Genomic DNA, 6,000 nt, shown 5'->3' with positions numbered 1-6,000 from the left:
CTTCTAGCTGTATGACAGTGATGAGAAATGATGTAGGTTTGTGAAAATGGAGAGGATGCTGTGTTTTCTTTTTCAAGAAATTTTAATGGTAAGATAGGGTTTTTTTCTTAAAATTATGAAATGGGATGGATGAATGATGGATAGATAGTGAATATAAAGTGTATGGAGGGCTTGGAGTGTTGTGGTGACTTGGCCTTTGCAAAAATTTCTTCTTTTAATTGTTGTCCTCATTCCTTGAAATCATCACCCTTTCATAATTTGACTTTTCAACATTGACTGAGTGAAGGAGTGAGTTGTAATTAACTAGTTGAAGGTGGTTGAGACTGTTGACCCATCCTTAGCTTATAAAACCTCATCTCTCACGCATTGACAACAAATTTCTAACTATAATATGATCAAGAGAAGAGGTCAAGAATATTGCATACCTGTACCTACCTGATGGTTGTTGGAGAGACATGCATGTTGTTCCTAAGTTGATGTTGTTGTGCTTCTCATAACTCAGCTACATCTTCTTGACTGCCTTTTTCTTTTTTCTTGATCTTATTTTGTTTATGGGTTGTCTTCTTGTTGATGTGTAGGTGATGGCTTCCTTTGTTGCTGTTGAGCTCCGGAGGAGTTTCATTGTGTCTGTAGTTATGCTCCTCCTCTTTAAATCATGGCATTGAAGGTTAGGCCTGGAGCTTGCTATTACTTCCAAATAGGTTGTTGTAGTTGCCCTTTTTTTGGAATGTTTATCTCCTTTCTCTATTGGATGGTAAATAGGTATTGGAATGAGCGAAAGGTGTGGCCATAGAGTGAGATGGTCATGATGGGTGTTGGCTGAGATGTGGTGAAGTCAATGTCCTTTTTTCTTATCCCAAAATAGGCCTGCATCATAATTTTTCCATCAGACTGCCTTTCCTGTAGATTTTTAGAACTTCTTGTAGTACTATATGAATCTTCTGTAGTAATTAAGGATAGCCTCTTGTAGCAGACTTGTTTTGTCCATATATACCAAACGGTAGAATGGATTGACCTGAAATTTTTTGAGAATGTTTTCATAATCATTATGCACCACCCCATAAAACAAGTTGGTCAATGGATGCACGGATCTCGAGAAAAACTAAAAATGGCTGAAGGTGATGGAAGTTGATTTCTTGGAAACCATGCACTAGAATTTGCTAAAAGTTTTTGGGCATGTTACCATAATTCGTATGCATCTCCCCATGAAACAATATTTTAAATGGATGTATGGTTTTGCAAGTTATGGCAAAAATAGATTTCTACTCTATGTATTTTTGTTTCGTGTAGTAAAACAAAGGCTTCTTGTAGTTTTTCAGGAAAACAAGCAAAATGAATGGGAAAAGCTTGAGAATGATGGGTGGATGGTGGAAATAGATGAGGGTGATGGATTGGCATGGCCTTGGCCTTGTTGGAAAATTTGAGAAAAGTAGGAGAAAGTCAAAATTTGACTTGTTTTGACTAGGTTAGACCTATTCTTTTCTTCCTTTGGTGGAAAATTGTTTTTTTTCCTTGTAGATGTTGGAGAGCACCTACATTCATCAAACAGATACATGGATCAAGGATTTTTTTATTTTTTCCTTTTTTTTCTAGGAGTACTAGCCGCCTCAATGAGGCTTTCAACTGGTAGGTCTGCCTAGGCGCCTCGAATGAGGTTTCACCTAGGATATTTTCTTTTTTCTCTTTTTTTTCTTTTTTTCCAACCCATTGACTGCCTCATGGATGTTTTCAATCAATAAGCCAATCTCAGGCACCTCAAAGGAGGTTTTCACTTGAGATTTTACTTTTTTTCTCTTATTTTTCATTTTTTTTTACCCTACTCTATTTGAAAAACAAAATCACTTTCAAGTATAATAATACTTCCAATGGAGCCATGTGCACATCAAGATGATAGAAAAACTGATTTGTAGGCTTGAAAAGTATGTTTTGACATGTACCAAAATTTGAGTGATGAAATGCTTTGACTTTGATGAATACAAGAACAATTGAAGAAGACAGTATTGTCGCAACTTAGCAACTATCTGGAACCATATTTCAATATAGTTGTGATGACCCTAGTCTTTTTGCTGATTTAGATCATTCTTCATGTATTCTTCTACCATGACCTTCAAATATTCCTCTTTTTTCTGATTCTTCTCTTGAATACATGGAGGATTTGATGGTAACCGCGAGGGAGCTCTCTCAATCTATAATTTTGATGTCTTCTCTTCATAAAGTGTAGTCTATGATTTTATGGTCTTCTCATTTGAATCTTCTTCTTCTGGATGTGGTACTTCAATGATACCAAGGTAATCTCTTTTTTGCAATACTCTTCCTAAGGTATGGTAAATACCATTGATCTCAAGAGGAGATGTTTGGAAGTCTTGTACCTTAGCATTGTAAGTGGACTGAGCTACTTCAATGTGTGGGTTTGGAAATGGTGGTACAAGTAGTTCAGTGGGAGTGGATATTTGAGATGGATGTGGTTGGGGTTGGGGTTGTGGTGGAGATGAATGGTAGGGATAACATCGAGTTGGGTATGGAGGATATTGAGGAAAATACTAAGGATATTGTGGATTGCTCCCATAAGTTCCTTGCCAACCTTGTTGCCAAGACTGGTTTTGGGGTTGAGATGGCCAATGTTTCAAAAGAAAGGGTGTGTTCCAATTACTTGAGGTAGATATGCATAACCTTGAAATTGTGAATTAGGCTCTTGCATCATACTAGTTTGACTAGGCTACCATGGTCTGCTTAGAGCTACATAACATAGATGCATTCACAATTGACTTGCTCCATTTTCCTCTTGCTGAACTTCCTTCAAACTTGGTAATGAGGAGCAACATTTAACATCGTGTGATTCTACATGGACAACACAAATATCATCTTCTTTTTGCTCATTTTTTATTCTTAACATTCTACTTGTTCACTTAGAATGCTAAGAATTTATGTTTTAAAGTTATCAAGAAAATTTCCAAGTTTGGCTTGACTTACCGATCTTGATGTTGATTTACCCACTCTTGCCCTTCCTCTTGATATGTGTTTGCATGTTTCACAAATTTCTTCAAATGATATTTGGTATACATCACCTCTACTCATGAAATCAAGGAGTTTAATCCATTCATCCCTAAATGTTCTAAGTAAGAGGGTTTTTAGTGTGTCGGATTCTAAATGATGTAGTTTTTCCCTCTTAACATTATACATGAACCTTTCTATTAGATCCTCTCGACTCTCATCTTGTCTTTGAGTCATTCTAAATATTTCTTCTTTAAGATCATGATATTTATATTTTTCTAGAAATATCTTTTTCATATCATTTCATGACCTTATTGAATTAGTCCCTAAACTCATGAACCATTTAAGCGCTCTATCCTTCAATGTTGCCGGAAACAATCTCAGTTTTTGAGTTTTTAATAAGTAACCATAATATATACAAACAATTTCAAATTTAAAGAGAAAGGTTTTCAGGTCCTTTGACCTTAGACCATGAAATTTTAGAAGAAAAGATGGAGGGATTTTCTTCATGTGCACACCACCATTAGTATCCTGAATGGGAAATCCGAGAGGATCTTCCTCATTGTCATCATCTCCATCCATTTATTCTACATTCTTTGCCACCTTCGTCTTCTACCTACAAAAGTGAATGGTGATGCAGCTCTTGCTACACCACGTGATCAAATGGGGGGGTGGGTAGGTGTTGGAGAAATTTTTCTTTTATTTTTATGATTGAATGAAGACTATAATGAAATGTAATTTTCTATTTTTGAAGTTAAATATTCCTAATGCAAATATTTTTTTGTTTTTGCAAAATGTGAAAAGAAATGAATCAACTAGGGAAGAAAATAATGCATACTTTGACACCTCTCTGGCAACGGCGCCAAAAAGTGATGAGCCTCAGTATTGCAACAAGAATGTTGCAACTCCCAAGGCTACTAACTTTAATTATCAACCTGAGGTTTGTAAAAACTTAAGAGGTATCAACACTATATGTGCAACATACAATGTGTCCTTCCTTTGTTGTAATGATAGAAAATAAATTTTGCCTATTTGCAAGAATGAAAGACTGAATTTAAAAATTCTTACAAAGTAACATGAAATCCTCTATCTACTTATTAACACACTTTTCTTGCAAAAGAACCCTATTTTAACCCTATTTGTCACATGTGATGTTTTAACTAATCTAAGAATCAAATATGATCTAGAGAGTACTAACTACTGTGTGCATGTGTAATTATAAAAGAACTCATTTTTTTAATCTTTTTTCTTTATAAATGCAAATGCTAATGTTTCCTTGATCTCTGGCAGGGGTGACAGGTGTGGAGGAAGAGGGGTACAATGATTTTTATGGATTGGAAGTTAATTAGGGGCTTAATCCCAAATTCAATGATGATTTTTCTCAATTTGGGCTTAAAACAAGCTGTGATAGGATTTCCTACAGGATGTACTAGTTCTCTTGCAGGATCCCCTAGTTATCCTACAGGATCCTCTGTTTTACTACAGGATGTTACAGATCTACTATATGAAATTATAATTCATAGAATGACCAAGAAAATAAAATCAAAATTGTATGGGACAATTTTTGTTACTGACTAGGATGTCTTAGGTCTCCATTCCAAGTGGAATCACTCAAAAAGACCTCTGTTAACCCATGCTAAAAAGTAGCAAAACATTACTAGTCGAAAATCTAGAAATTCGAGAACTAGTGAGCTAGTAAATATATAAAATGGCTAACCTAATCAAGCAGAAATGCAATGGAGTGATTTTTTTATTAAATAAAATGTATTTTTGATCTAATACAAGTGGAACCAACTTTATTGAAACTCATTAACATGCTCTAAATAATAATGAAAATTTATTGTTCTTCGCTACAAAGGAGTTTCCAGAAATATAGATTTGGGAATAAGAAGACTAATCCAAGTAACTAAATGATTACTATGACCATACAAGGCTTTTATAAGGATGAAATGATGCTTGTGATCCTATAAAAGAACATACATCAACCATTTAACCCAATCCTACAACAAGAAATCATCAATACTTAATGAAGAAATAGAAAGAAATAAAAACAAGAGATGCATGTGATATAGAAGTGAAACGTAGGAAATAAATGATACAAAAGTGATATGAGGCTCTGGGATGGCCAAGATCAAGTCAAATCAAAGACCTATGGAGGAGAACAAGATTTAGAAGGTGAACATCATGCCAATATTCATTATGTTCATCAATACAATTATATCCTTGTAAGAAAATACAATGGAGATGCAAAAATATGAGTTCTCTCTCTAAAAGACTAATGAAAATCTCTACCTAGAGGAAAATTCGACTTGGTACTTATACAAAATGGTTAGGAATCATTCCCCATGAATGGAGGAAGTTTTCCCCACCAAAATCCCTTGATTAGTGGATCTGATTCCCAATACTAGGAATCTGCATTAAATGGGATGGAACACATTCCTAGATTTTCTCAATCATTGAAGTTCCACAATTTGTGCCATAATTCCATAATATCTTGTTGATTTATTATTTTGTAGTGATACTCATGTAGTAGGGATCAAGTCCCTAAATTATCTCCTCCTCCATATCTTCATAATCTGCCCAATATTCTCATAATACTCCACAAAAATAAATAATATTAGGCACACATATGCAATTTTTCATAAACATTCTTAATAAACATATTAACGTTAAAAATACATTATCTAATGCAAAAAGAGAGGTTTAATGTGCTGAAATATGGTCATAGGCCTTAAATTAATGTTTAATTTAGACATATGGGACCTAATTTATGTCTCATTTAGAGGCCCATCAATAATATGACGTTGGACCATGGTTGAGACAATGATTGGTTTTTCATATTGAAATAAATATTGTCGCACTGCGACCTTAGACCATGGTTGACCATGGTTGGCCATGATTGATATTATAAACCCTAGGGATTAATACTAAACACCCAAGGTACTATAAATCTAAGTGAATATTATTAATAAACCCAAGGGATTCATATTATAAAATCAAGGGAATAAT

Source organism: Pinus tabuliformis, chromosome 3_1 (genome assembly GCF_031772625.1).
Source record: "Pinus tabuliformis cultivar Carrire ecotype Pingquan chromosome 3_1, CPIR1, whole genome shotgun sequence".
Classification (NCBI taxonomy): Eukaryota; Viridiplantae; Streptophyta; class Pinopsida; order Pinales; family Pinaceae; genus Pinus; species Pinus tabuliformis.
Note: the sequence above shows the minus strand (reverse complement) of the source record.